At 31.7% G+C, this 16,221-nt stretch overlaps 1 long non-coding RNA gene across 1 annotated transcript in view; it reads right to left on the bottom strand.

The window, feature by feature from the left end:
* Positions 1-3,569: 3,569 nt before the first annotated feature.
* LOC145254840 (uncharacterized) overlaps positions 3,570-16,221 on the bottom strand; it is a 40,713-nt gene continuing 28,061 nt past the window's right edge. Inside the window, exons 2-3 of the long non-coding RNA XR_013863814.1 lie at positions 6,850-6,963; positions 3,570-4,064 (exon numbers count right to left, since the gene is read on the bottom strand). This is a non-coding gene — a long non-coding RNA (uncharacterized LOC145254840). The remainder of the gene's footprint in view (positions 4,065-6,849; positions 6,964-16,221) is intronic.

The following is a 16,221-nucleotide window of genomic DNA, read 5'->3' on the forward strand; positions in this document are numbered from 1 at the left end:
TCAGTTGAACGCATCCAAACTCGGGATTTAAAACCCGAGTCTCTTGTATGCAAAGTGAGTTGTTCAAATGGCATAGTACTCAACTGGCGTGCAAGAGACTCAGATTTTGAATCCCGAGTTTGGATGCGTTCAACTGATGAACCCAAATGAGAGTGAAACTCTAGAATTGGATTTCTGGTTTGTTGGCTTTCACAGCTCTTATCAACTACAACATTGCTTGACTGTGGAAATAATTATACATATGTGTGTGTGTGTGTCTGTGTGTGCATATATATGTGTGCATACACCCACATATATTATATATGTATATATATATATATATATATAAAAAAATATATATATATAAAAAAAATATATATATATATATAAAAAAAAAAAAAAGGAGAACGTCTACCTAAAACCACTAACCTAGTTCTAAAACAGATCCTTTGTTTGATAAAATGCATGCTCATTGGCTGATAAGAAGGGGTGCGGTGGATACTAGAAAGCGGATTGACTAACCAGAAATCCTCAACATATATAAAAACAAGAAGCAACCACAGAATCCGTGCATAAGCCTGACGAATCCTATAGTTGGATGAAACGCAGAATATTCAGTGTAGCTTAATCGCCATATATATTTTATAAATTACTATATATATATATATATATATATATATATATATATATATATATATATATATAGTAGTAAGTTATGAAAATATATATGGCAATTTAAGCTACACAGAATATTCTGCATTTCATCCTTATGAGAATTTGTCAGGCTTTGTGTAGCTTAAATTGTCATATATACTTTCATAACTTACTGTCTAGCTCTACCTATGTATTGAGCACTGTTGAAGTAAATACTGAAAATGTATGCATAAAATTATATCTTCTTATATTAATTTATGTGATTAAATTAAATAGTCATATATATATCTGCATATATTTAAATAATATGAACTAGTTAGATTTACATAAAAAGAGTTCATTATGATATCTACTGACACTTTAGTGGCCACTACTCACAGTCGGGTGTAAGAAAAAAGTGCAACAATTACTCTAAACTCTAGTTCTGGACAGTAAATAATATAACTTTCAAATTTTCCTAATTCATGCTTAAAACTCTTTTTTCAGATTTCTGGTTTCTACTTATCACGTTTTGTCTTAGTAATCTATAGATCTATAAAAGTGAGAATGTGTGAGGACACTACTCAACAACTTAATGTACGGATTTGAAACTTGGTATATAGGGCAGTCAGACACGTGAAAAACTTTTTAATCTGTTTTTATCCAAGAAAAAGGTCTGCTAAGGAACAAAATTGAGAAATTGGTACATGGCAATTATCAGATTTTTTTCTGTTTGCCAATTGTTTTACGACTGCGCATACATGGTAGTGAAACATGACAGTTTCTTTATGTTAAGAATAAGTAGGTTTGAAAAACACTTTTTAAAGATCGTGACAAGCTGGCTTAATGATTATCGTACTTGACTCACTGTCTATAGGTTTAGGTTTTGGTTTCAATCTCAGCTCGAGTGTTTTTTTCTTTTACTTACAACAAAAAACAAAAAGTGAACTTTTTTTTATAAATAAAACATACTACTCGTTTTTGTACTTCATTTTTTTTTTTAAAGGAATTTAATGTTATGCTTATGTTTTTTTAAAGAAATTTAACATTACTTTTAATACCTACGGTATTTCTATTTATAATAAATAAGAAATCTGCATTAATCAAAAATATAATATTTATGCATATTTTACAATCAGGCAACGCTGGGCGGAAACACGTGCATATTTTACACCATTCTTCTCTTTTGAAAAATTATATATAAGCATATATATTAATATGAAACATTATATATAAGCATATTAATATGAAGACTTATATATAAGCATATATATTAATATGAAACATTATATATAAGCATATTAATATGAAAAATTATATATAAGCATATATATTAATATGAAAAATTATATATAAGCATATATATTAATATGAAGGATTATATATAAGCATATATATTAATATGAAACATTATATATAAGCATATATATTAATATTAAAAATTATATATAAGCATATATATTAATATGAAGAATTATATATAAGCATATATATTAATATGAAGAATTATATATAAGCATATATATTAATATGAAGACTTATATATAAGCATATATATTAATATGAAACATTATATATAAGCATATATATTAATATTAAAAATTATATATAAGCATATATATTAATATGAAGAATTATATATAAGCATATATATTAATATGAAGAATTATATATAAGCATATATATTAATATGAAGACTTATATATAAGCATATATATTAATATGAAACATTATATATAAGCATATATATTAATATTAAAAATTATATACAAGCATATATATTAATATGAAGACTTATATATAAGCATATATATTAATATTAAAAATTATATATAAGCATATATATTAATATGAAAAATAATATATAAGCATATATATTAATATGAAGAATTATATATAAGCATATATATTAATATGAAAAATTATATATAAGCATATATATTAATATGAAACATTATATATAAGCATATATATTAATGAAAAATTATATATAAGCATATATATTAATATGAAAAATTATATATAAGCATATCAATATGAAAAATTATATATAAGCATATATATTAATATGAAAAATTATATATAAGCATATATATTAATATGAAAAATTATATATAAGCATATATATTAATATGAAAAATTATATATAAGCATATATATTAATATGAAAAATTATATATAAGCATATATATTAATATGAAGAATTATATATAAGCATATATATTAATATGAAAAATTATATATAAGCATATATATTAATATTAAAAATTATATATAAGCATATATATTAATATGAAACATTATATATAAGCATATATATTAATATGAAACATTATATATAAGCATATATATTAATATGAAAAATTATATATAAGCATATATATTAATGTGAAACATTATATATAAGCATATTAATATGAAAAATTATATATAAGCATATATATTAATGTGAAACATTATATATAAGCATATTAATATGAAAAATTATATATAAGCATATATATTAATGTGAAACATTATATATAAGCATATTAATATGAAAAATTATATATAAGCATATATATTAATGTGAAACATTATATATAAGCATATATATTAATATGAAAAATTATATATAAGTATATATATTAATATGAAACATTATATATAAGCATATATATTAATATGAAACATTATATATAAGCATATATATTAATATGAAAAATTATATATAAACATATATATTAATGTAAAACATTATATATAAGCATATTAATATGAAAAATTATATATAAGCATATATATTAATATGAAAAATTATATATAAGCATATATATTAATATGAAAAATTATATATAAGCATATATATTAATATGAAAAATTATATATAAGCATATATATTAATATGAAAAATTATATATAAGCATATATATTAATATGAAAAATTATATATAAGCATATATATATTAATATGAAAAATTATATATAAGCATATATATTAATATGAAAAATTATATATAAGCATATATATTAATATGAAAAATGTAACATTTATGTTTAAGTGCTATGCTCTACCACATGTAGCATCTGACCCTACATATTCACTGCTTTTTGGATTACTTTGAGGTCATCCTCTGCTATTACTCTAAAAAAGTTAACTTAAAGCATTTCCCACAAATGGCAATACAGCCCGCTTTGGTCTATTGATCCTGAGTCTCAAAAGTGATGTCTCCAGCAAACACCTGTGGGAAATCCTTTTTTTTCTCCATGTGGACATTCCATATACATTTCTCCAATGAATTGAAATCCAAGTCATATGGTACAAGGTGAATTGAGAATGTTGTCAACCACTTGGCATGTTACCAACCACTTAGGTGATATTTCATTCAGCTCCTGAAAGTTCACATTTTTATATCCTTCGATCACAAAAATTGACTTGGGGGAACAACAAGAGTATCCAAAGGGCTGCCATCCTGCAACAAGAAAGATATCTTATTAGCGGAGTAAACTGTTATACAAAGCATGTATTTCATTCATACCTAGCATTTCCCTAATGAATCATACCTATCTCAATTCTACATCTTTGCCAGCAAGTCTACAAGACTTTTTACTTGCTCTTTTTCTACTCTCCATGCCTCGGTGCTATCTTTAGTTACATCTATGCCGATCCCACTTCCATCTATAAAACTTATAAGGTGATTCAATTTCCTATGTCTCAGTGGACATTCGAACTACCAGGATATTATTGTCTAATTCCTTAACAAGTGATTCATTTCTCTATATATGTCAATTGAGGTGACCACTTCTGATGTTAGTCGAGAAGTTGGTAGTATCTTTTACATAACTATCTGCATCTATGCTTTTAATGCTTCCTCCTGATATCATAAAACATGTCATAATTAGGACTATAACAACAGCATATTCTTTTCCTTGTTTTGATTCTCAGGTATATATCCGTTGATATATTACATGTTTTTATGTGGAGTGATGTCGTTCTTGGTTGATTATTTGTGTCTGTGTCGGATATGTACTTGAGAGTCAAGACAATGAAAAGAATATGCTGTTGTCATAGCCCTAGTCATGATACAGTGCTCCATCAATGGGACGTTAGACTCATCGTCTGAATTCTCACATTTCGCATTGGAAAATCGGCATGTTCTGCTACTGAATCACTGCCTCAATTGCTGGATTTTCTTAGAGCAGTCAATGCAATTTTCTATAACAGGCTCTCTGTAGTGATGATTTCCCATTCCTCAATAGACACTGCTCGGAAGTACTCAGCATGGACATTTATAATTAAGCCTACCAACTGGTCTCTAATTCTATAAGTTTTTTTCAATTACCACATAATATGGTCACCAGCATATATCCACTTTCCCTCTCTTCTGGTGATTTTTATTGTATACTAAATAACCAATCTTGGACTTTACATCTTTTGTTTTACTAAAAGACTCATCATTGTTAGGTAGAAGTATTAACAAAAAGTATGTTACTTGCTGTAGTAGGGTGTTTGATGGATTTAGGCAGTGGCCACTTAGGAGGAGGTTGTGACAGTAAACCCACAAAAAACGGTAACAGTTATACCATATTTGCCAATTATAAAGCAACCAGTGGAATGTGCAGCTTTTGGGGCCTTCTTATTATCAGGCAGAGGAAGAGTTTGAGGATAAAGAATCATTCCAAAATTTGATGGGAACTAATCCAAATCGACAGACAGGGTTATGGGAACTCATGATGAAGGAGTTTCCTAATGTTATGTTACAAAAAAATATGCTTGTATAATCATTGAGACTGGTAGAAAGAACCCAATTAAGCCTCGTAGACAGGAAGAGTTCAAGAGAAAATACGGATGTTAAAAGAATAGGTGGTAGGTGTGGGGAAAATGGCTTACCGTGTCTGTCTGTCCTGTGAGTCACACGCGTGGAGAAAGAAAAAAGAGTCCGTCATGGCGGCCGTGACGTTTTGTAGTGAACGAAGTCTCATGGGATCATGTGTGCGTGCCTCATAAAAACAGGTCACTTGTGGGTGGGAGAGGAAGGAGAAATCATTTAACATTTGAGAAGCGGCAAAGTCAGTGGGAAGAATTTGTGTGAGCAGTGATTTTTGCCTGTTGATTGACTGCAGTAGGAATCATTTTAATCATAATGGTGCTGATAATTGCGATAAGGGGGAAGAGATTGGGTAACCACAAAATGGTGCACATGCGTGAAGAAGGGACTTTAATGAGTGCACTCTACCAAAACCAGGAAAGGGCTCACGAATTACAACTGTTAACACGCCAGACAGAATTTCAGATGGAGACCCCATCTGTCGAGAGGAAGCCCAAAGTGACTATAGGAACTTCAAAATCCATCACTAAACAATGGAAGCAAAATCATAAACTTTTTTAAAATGAGGAAAACGTTCAAATAACTGTAAAGGAATTGAGAGTCCTTATTTAATAAAAAAAGGAAAACTTTTCTTTGCATGCTTAATCATTGAATCTATTGTCATTTTCTTCCTACACAAGAACTACGAACTACATATATGCACACATACCACTATAACTACACATAAACAATTTGAAGGAACAGAAAACTTTTGCATGCCGAGCGAACAATTAATTGAAGAATTTTGTTTTTGTTATTTTGTTTTACTTTTCTCAATTTTCTTATTCTTTCACTTGTGTTTTTGCATGACAAGGTTCATGGTTGTCATTTACGAGTTATTGACTAAAATTGATAGGAACATATGTAACGATATTTGTGCCCGGGGCTACGCCTGGTGGTCTTGCTGGTACGTGATGATATTATCAGGTTGAAAAGAAAAGAAATCTATAAATTCATTAAATATAGTGAGAAATGCAGATATAATTGTTTCCCAGGAATGGAGATATTCAAATAGTGAACCTCTAATTCATGTTACTTTTGTGTGACATAAAATCAACTGCGCATCGCCATTTTGGTTTTTCTATTGTTAATCAAATTTTACAAAATGCACATGTGGACATTTCTGAACTAAGAACATTTTTGCCATTGCTACAATTTTTTTCTACAATTATATATAAAATGAAGTAAGATTTTCCCCATTTTATAGATCAAAATAGCTTTATTAACAGAATGCACATAAAACGATCTCTGCCATCAAACTAAATATTGATTCGTGTTCTAAAAAAGAAAAACGTTATTTCAATCAATTTTGTCTATTTTGATATTTAATCCTGATATGTCTTTTCTTTTTTTATTAGTCATGGATAAAGGAAAGTGAAAGAGTGCTTACCTTAACAAACACATGTACTATGCTTGCCACCCATAATACCGGGAAAAAATTTAACATCACACAATCACAGGTAAATCATTATGCCAGCCTTTTTTCTCCCATTGATCTTGAAGCCTTTAAATAACAAAAAATGCATGCAAAAACAACAAACGGCCTATGATTTATAAACACCAGCTCATATATACAACATTTGAATCGGACAGAAATTGACAAATAATTTGGTAAAATAAAATAAATAAACAAATTCCAGGGCAATGCCAGATAGAGACAGCTAGTAAAAATAAAATAAGATATTGTTATTGTGTTTCTTATGCATTCGATTTTTTTTTCTTTTTTGATACATTAGTGTTTTCATTCAATTAAACCTTAAAAAAAGAACAATAGAACATAAAACACATCTTCAACAAAAATAAATGCTAAAAACCTGTTTTGAATCTTGAAAACATCGAGGACAAAGCAGTTGATGTCAATTCTTTGCTTTCTATATTCGTTGGTAGTTTGCTTTTGGTACCTGAATTCTACACCGTGGTCATAAATCTAATTTACTCTCTGACACCAGTGAAAACTCAGGTACTACCAGCCAGTTTATAGCAATCTCTATACTTATTTTAGAACCAATATAATTCTTATTGAAACTATATTTCACCAATAAGTAAAAATTATCTCCCTTGATTAAAATCACTCTTCATTCTAATGCATGATTTGTTACCTCTTTTAGTCAACGTCAATGGGACACATGCTTAAATTCAAAAGTCCTATTTTGGAGTTATACTATTCCGAGTAAGAAAACTTTGAAAAACTGTGGACAGAATACTTACAATTTCTTATGAATTCAGTTGTTTTAAGCTGAATTTGTTTTGTTTTTTATTTATTTATTTATTTATTTTTATTTATTTTTATTTTTTTTACCCTGGTTCCTTCATTAAATTTTCATTTATTGAAAGTTTAATATATTGAACTATTCTTAGTTATTGAGTTTTTCATTCGTATTGGAACAAATAATAAAAAAAGATAATGGAGATAGATAAACATTGTACAGTTCTTAAAAAGAATTGTAGTAATCACATATTTAATATTTTCCTTAGCTATAAAAAACTGATGTGCTGCTGATTGGTTGACCCATCAGCCAATCAGAGGGCTTAGTGTAGGAACAGAGTTGGTTGTTGGATTACTTCGTACAGCACCTATGCAAGTTTTCCCCCCATTTAAACAGTTGTATGAGGAAGACATATTTTGTTGGTTTCTAGTTCAGAAAAAGAAATTATGTTTTCTACGGATAATGCAATATAGATTTTCTAATCTTTGGAATTTTCGCATTCAAAAGTTTGATCCGAATATTGAATTGTTGCTCTGATTTCCTTTTTTCTGAACACGTCAAGTTCATTAGCAAGCCAACAAGGAACCATATATACAGCATAATCATGTTGAAACACTGGTACTCATTGGATCATCAAATTAAACAATGTTGAGCTTGGTTAAGACCAGATGGGTGACCATTTAGGAACAGCAGAGGATATATGACGTCGACACCTTCCTGCAAGAACTAAAAAAACCTACTGTCGTCATCTCCCCTAACGAGAATATAAATGCGACTGGGGACCGCTTGTAGATTTCATACTCCCATGAAACCTCTTCCTCCAGAGGAAACCAATTTAACCTGGCTAAAGTGAGTGCTGCTTCAGACAAACAGACAAACTATGCAGACACATTTACTCCAATCTATAGCAAATGTGACAACCAGAATCATTCTAGGCCTTGACTCTGCAATATGCAGCCTTTATTTCAAGGACATGATTTTTAAGAATAAAATCACAGAAAATAGATTATTATATATTATTATCATTATTATTATGCACATTAACTGCAAACATGCACTGGGTTGCATGTTTAATAGACTGCATAGTCACAATGTATCTACATAACAGACTTGCTGCAAATGAGAGATATTAAGCTAAGAAAAGGAAGTCACCCAAGATATAGGAAATATCTCTGATTTTGGATTTGGCCATGCAGAATTTGATTTCTCTTTGAAAACAATAATTATCTTTTTAAACAAGAACTCATGCTGTACCTCTACAAGGCCACCATTCGCCCATGCATAGAGTATTGTTGCGACATTTGGGCTGGTGAATCTGCTACTAGTCTCTTGCTCCTATACAGAATTCAGAAAATTGTCGCCAACCTAAAAGGTTTTGCATTATTGACCAAACTCCAACCTATGTCTATTTTACAAGTATTTTAATAGAAAGCGCTCTGACGAACTCCAAGGCCTTGTACCCCCACTAAGTAAATACCTCCAACTAACCCAATAGGCAACAAAATCCCACCCCTACACTGTAGAGATTCCTAGTTGCCAAAAAACCTTCTACTCAAATAGTTTCTTCTCTGAAACTGTTGGACTTTGGAATTCCTTCTCAGGTCCTTGCTTCCTTACTGTACTGACATGCAGAAGTTCAAGTGTAATGTGAACAGACATCTTGTTGCTCAACTCCCTATATAGTATCCGAGCAAATTTTGTCCCAAATAGTAGCCCCTTACATCCAAGTGGCGCTGTGCCTTGTTTGTGGTGAAAAACCAGTAAAAATAAAATTGCTTGAGAAAAATAATGTCTGGCTAAATGCAAGTTGGTATTTTATGTTCATAGATTGTCAAGAAATGAACTTTTTCAAGTGGATGCTGGCTGGCCATTATATAAAGTGATTCTTTCTGTTGTGGATCTAGGAATGTGTGTGTATATATATATATATATATATATATATATATATATATATATATATATATATATATATATATAGCCCCAAATTCGACAAGATGCACCTGAGAAAGGTTGGAAGTTACATCAGCCGAAACGTTGTGAGAATAACATTCAAGATGAGGACAGTAGTCCAAATAATCCAAATTATCAATCTTTATTTTTTCAATTTTGAAAATTAATTCATTTGATAAATCACTTTTAATTTTCTCATAATATTCTTCATCTTTCAATTGACAATCCACTCATCTCATTAATCATTTGTGTTTTTTTTTTACTTTAATAAATGGTGACTCATTAGAAAAAACAAAATGTCTGATTGTTAAAGTTACTTCAAAGGTCTTAATATAAAAAACGATTTCATGTACTATAAAGGAAAGTAATAGAGAACGGCGCTATTAAACCTGACATGGTGATATGGGACCAGAAGAAAAAAGATTATTAGAAGTTAGTATCCCCCATGATGCTGAGTTAAATCATGGATAACATATATTATGAAGGTCATGGTCAAATAGAGTTGAGAAGGAAAAGATAACGAAATACCAAAGTCTTATGCTCAATATGAAAAGAAACTGGAATCTTAGGAAGATCTCTATCATTCCAATAATTATAGGAGCAATTGGACTCATGAAAAAGAATTTAAAAAAATCTATCTGACAAATATACCCGGAGAACCAAGTGCAAGAGAAATTCAAACAATTTCACTTAAAAGGATGGTTAGAATCTTAAAAACATCTCTTGGCTGAAATATATGAAATAGCGGGTAGAATGCCCCATGCCCAACGTGAACAAAATGATAAGAAAATTTAAAAAAAAAAAAGAGTAGGGGAGATAATTTGTTATCCGACGATGAAACAGTTTCAATAAGCATTGCATTGGTTACACAAGTAAGTAGAGATATCTAATAAATAGAGTTTTCGTTTTCTTTGTCCTTCGGCCGCCATCTTTGTTTTTTTTTCTTTTAAAAAGAGAAATAGATAAATTAATAATTCAGTGGCTTTTTTTGTTTGTTTGTTATTTGAAGGTAATAAGAAGTTTTTTTAAATAAAAGGCTAAAAAGGGGATATTTTCTGAAACTGAAAATCAAACATTTGTATTAAATATGATTAGCGTTACATAATAAAAAAAAACCCAGCTTAGTTATAAAATTGGTGTATGCGAAACTGATTTTAAGAAAAGAAAGATAATATACAGGGTGGACGATACAATTGTCACAATAGAAAAGACGACATGATTCCATTTTCGTTTGATGAAAACCAGTTTTCTTTTTTTCTTTTTTGTTGCAAACCATCTACTAGTTGGCCAGTTGTGTATAAATCCCAAGAGCAATAGGAGTCTTCTATCATGTCTGAAAGTGACACAATGTTCAACGAGTGACTTCGAAGTCAGCTTGAAAGTCAACAACACGTCGAGAACATCAACATGATCTTCCACAACACCAAAGCCAGCCTGATCTCCATCATCTGCTGAGTATTTGCCAAGCTCCTGCCGACGCTTCTGGAAAAGGCATGCTCCCAGTTTCGGACCCATATCAAGGCGGTGATTGAGGCTGAAGGCAACTACATTGAATAGATGTTAGCTCTACAACAATCATTTTACCTGAATTGATTTTTTTTAATAAAAGTTTTAAAAGAAAGCTGTAGTGTTGTTTTCTTTAGGGCGACAATTTTATCGTTCCACCCTGTAGAAGAAATGTTAAAGAATAGTTTTCACAAAACATTTGGATGTTACTTTGTGTTCTATTGATCAAGTTACAAACATTTTAAGCACTTATGCATTTGTGTTATTTTGGACTATGTTTTTTTTTTTTTTTTAAATTTTTGGTAACTCCCTTCAGAACAGGGGGAGACAAATCAAGAATGTCCTATCCAGAAATGTCAGTTTTGTGTAACTTTTAGGTAAAAACAAAACAAATACACTAAAGTAATACAATAACACAAAATAAAATGTTAAGTATTTTAACATTTATTGAAGTCAATTAAAATTAAGAAAATTCTAATAATAACCTTCTTCACCCAGAACTTGCGGATGTCACAAAAGTACCTGATACACAATTCTATAATAAATATTTTCCAATTATGACTTGTGTGATTGGATATGAAATGGTACTCTCTCTGAATACTCTTATAATGAAGCAATGTCATCAAGAGTCACATCTTCCAGTTGGTGCAGATCACAAACTTACGTGACTTATTTTTCACCATTCTTTCCGATCTAGGGCAAGTTGGTTGATGTACACCCAACCGTTGAGAAATGTCCAATCAAAAACATTTTCTCTCCACCTTCTCTTTGGCTTTCCTCTGCCTCTTTTGTCCTCTAACATACTCTCAAAGCATAACTTTGACAGGCCAGTGGTTGATCGTTTGAGATGGCCAAAAAGTTTAAGGGTTTTACTTTTGATTTTATAAAATAGAAGAGATAGAGAAGTAGTTTGACAGAGGGTGGATTTTTTTTTTTTTTTTTTGATAAGGTAATGTCTCATAACGAAATACATTATGTGGTTTTGAAACACCTCAATGCGATTGGCTAGTTGTTTAGTCCAGGTGATATTAATCAAGGCCATATAAAACTACTGGGAGGACATAAATTAAATAAACGTTTACTTTAACAGTTATCATCACCCTTTTTGATTTTTAGAATGGTGCTGTGTTTTTGAAAAACTGTTCAACCCAGCTCAATTCTGTGTTTCAATGTCGTCGTGTGATCAATTTTACAAAAGCTTCCAATAGTATCAAATTAGATATAAATTTTGGTCAATTTTAGGTAAAACTCCTCTCAACAAAAACTACATCAATCTTCTAAAATCACTTTATGACAGATCAGAGGCTTTTACGAAAACTGACCTTGGGTCCATAAACATCAAAAAGGGAGTCAAGCAAGAAGATATGCTTTCAGCAATCCTGTTCTGTGTTGCACTAGCTGCTGTTATGCTTAAGACAGAAAAGACTTGCCAAAGCGGTTTTTCTATAGGTGGACAAATCCTCTCCAACCTTTCCTACGCTGATGGCATCGCTCTTGTTAATGAATGCACGCATAAACTTCCAATTTGCTGTTAATGTATTCGCAAAGAATGCATAGGATTAGAAATATACCTATAGAAAACGGAATGTATGTCTACAGTTAAATCACAGTTTAACCTAAACATGACTATTCACACTAAACCCATCAAACATGTCACCGAATTCATTTATTTAGGGCGTCAACTGACTTTCTCCAGTGATCATGATATGGCACTGAGACAATGTCATATGCCCATAAATATAAAAAAGATTATAATATCAGTTAGAACAAAATTAGACTCGGAAAAACAAAAACAAAAAAAGATTCTTTTCCTAACCCCAAAATATCTGTATGGTTTCAGGTTTTGTTTTATGCTTGGTGGATTATGTTCTGTATTTGAATCAACTGCATTCTTTTCCACCATCTTGGTTTATAATTTACGCCACTGAAATACACATTTGCCAAGGCGTAAATTATTTGACAGACAAAAATTTATAAAAATTATTTATTTTTATATAAAACACATTATTAGACCCTAAGGCTGAAATAAAACCCGAAAAAATTTAATTTTTATTATTTTTTCAACATTTTTTATTAGACTAAATGTACAACAATCGAAACGGCCATCTTGTTTTGAAAATTTGGCCTTTCTAAGGCGTCACAGATTGGCCTTTTTGAGGCCAAATTTGGCCTTTTTACGCTCGCATGGACCATGGTTCCATGCAAGAGCGTTTAAAAGGCCAAATTTGGCCACAAAAAGGCCAATATGTGAACCCCTAGAAAGGCCAATCTGTGACGCCTTAGAAAAGCCAAATTTTCAAAACAAGATGGCGGTCTCGATTGTTGTACAATGTACATTTAAAATGTTGAAAAAATAATAAAAGTTAAATTTTTCGGGTTTTATTTCAGCTTTAATGTCTAATAATGTGTCTTATATATATATAAAAATGATTTTTATAAATTTTTGTCTGTCAATTAATTTATGTTGCTGAAATACACATTTGCCAAAATATGTAAAAAAAAAAAAAAGACAGGATAAATAAAATTAAAATGCATACTTACGTACACAGTATTCAATAAAAATCCAAATCTATATTTGAGCTTATTTACCATAAATGACAAAAGAAATATGAAAACAAACTATTGCGTAAGTTAAAACAACATTTTTGTTGTTGCTACAGTTGCGTGCATCCATAGTGTGCCAAATTCAAAGTCTGGAAAAAATAAATGATAAGACAAACAAGTTTCCGATAGGAATTTAAATTTAAAAAAATTATTTGGCAATCGTTCATGTTTTAGCATGTTTTAGCGTAAATATATCGTTTGTTATCCCCCCCCCCGATTTATCGGAGACGAACCAGTTTTCAGTGGCATCCGTGCGTGCGACCGTTACTCCAAACGATTATCAGATAATTGTTCATCAGTTTTTCCTGAAATTTTGCCACAAATTGTATTTCATTAAATAGATGTGCACAGGAAATTTTTTTTTTTTTTCTAAAATTCTCGTTGCTTTTCTTTTTTTGTTCCAAACCATCTACTGGTTGGCTAGTTGTGTACAAATCCCAAGAGCCTTCTATCATGTCTGAAAGTGACACAATGTTCAACGAGTGAGATTGGAGATGTGCCACTGTACAACTTATGTTCTTTACCAATCCAAATTATGACAACAGGACCATTGGTATCACCTTCAAAATGCAAATTCGATAGGTTCAACACTTGAGGGCACAGCTCAACACATCGGACAACCCACAGTTATGGTCTTTGGTGTGGTTTCAAGCCAGGGCCACATCATGCCACCTCATATCTTCAAAGTCGGTTTGAAAGTCAACACCAAAATGTACCTGGATGTGTCGAAGAGTGTGGTGATCACCTGGTGCAATCAGGTGGCAGCTGGCAGACCCTGGGTGTGGCAGCAGGACTCAGTGTTGGCCCACAAGTCTAAAGAGACCCAGGCTTGGCTTCAGAAGGAGTGCTACGACTTTGTACCCTTCTCCCACTTGCCCCCCCCCACTCCTCCCCCGACCTGAACCTGCTGGACAACTTCATTTGGTCATACGTCGAGAATATCACTAACATGACCCCCTCTCACAACACCAAAGCCAGCTTGATCGCCGCCATCCACCGAGTATTCGCTGAGATCCCGCTGGCACTTGTGGAAAAGGCATGCTCCCAGTTCCGGACCTGTATCGAGGCAGTGATTGAGGCTAAAGGCGGCTAGATTGAATAGATGTAAGCTCTACTACATAATCAAGTTACCTGAATTGATTTTTTCAATAAAAGTTTTAAAATAAAACTGAAGTGTTGTTTTCTTTAGGGCAACAATTTTATCATTCTACCCTGCACTGTTATACAGGCTAGCTCTGTAAAGGATAATGCTGACTGCGGATTCAGCATATATCATTGGCCAGGTGTAATAATGTTCCTTACATCAGATCTGCTATATCTTTCAGATTTAGTGTATATCAAGTACGAAGTGTAACGCAGTGGAATCTCTAGATTCGAAATTAATTGGTTTCAGCTTTTCTTTCATATGTTGAAATTTTACAGGGTGGAACAATAAAAGCGCCGCCCTAGAAAAGACGACATGATTCCATTTCCATTTGATGAAAGCCGGTTTTATTTTTTTGTTGCAGACAATATACTAATTGGCCAGTTGTGCACAAATACTAAGAGCGATAGGAGCCTTTTATCATGTCTGAAAATAACACAATGCTCAACGAACGAGATTGGAAATGCACCACTGTACAACTCATGCTCTCTACTGATCCAAATTATGACAACAGGACCATTGCCAGCACCCTCAAAATGCAAATCCAGACGATTCAATGCTTAAGGGCACAGCTCAACAAAGTTTCATTTGGTGTAGATTCAAGTGAGAGCCACATCATGCCGCCTCACATTTTCAAAGTCGGTTTGAAAGTCAACACCAAAGTGTACCTGGATGTGCTGAAGAGTGTGATGATCACCTGGTGCAATCAGGTGGCCGCTGGCAGATCCTGGGTGTGGCAGTAGGACTCAGCGCCGGCTCACAAGTCCAAAGAGACCCAGGCTTGGCTTCAGAAGATCCTGCCGGCACTTGTAGAAATGGCATGTTCATAGTTCCAAGCCTGTATCGAGGAGGTAGTTGAAACTGAAGGCACACTACATTGTCAACTTTACTACATAACCAATTATTTGAATTGATTGCCTTTTTATTGGGTTCGTAACTGAGAAGGAATGGCAGAGTGTGTCGGTTACATGAATCATATAAGTTGTCCAAAATGGTGTTTCTATTAGCTTTTTAACGTAGACATTTGAAGAGTATGTGACTAAATATGCAGCAATGACATAATTTTTAGGATTTGTTAGTCGCAATGTGAAACAATATTCTAATGGATACCTTTTGAAAAGTAATAGATAACTGAGAAAACTTGATATTTGGAACTTGGAGAATTATTATACTATACTACATTACATATATATATATATATATATATATATATCTTTATAATATATGTACGTATAAGGTTATGGCAGTCATTCATTCTCTGTTGAAAGTTGCATATGCCATTATGGAAGTTGGTTTCAGAGATGGTCACTAAATTTGCTAATACATCAATGAACATCTCACAAAACCTTCT

Source organism: Euprymna scolopes, chromosome 3, assembly GCF_053919585.1.
Source record: "Euprymna scolopes isolate OS-2025 chromosome 3, ASM5391958v1, whole genome shotgun sequence".
Classification (NCBI taxonomy): Eukaryota; Metazoa; Mollusca; class Cephalopoda; order Sepiida; family Sepiolidae; genus Euprymna; species Euprymna scolopes.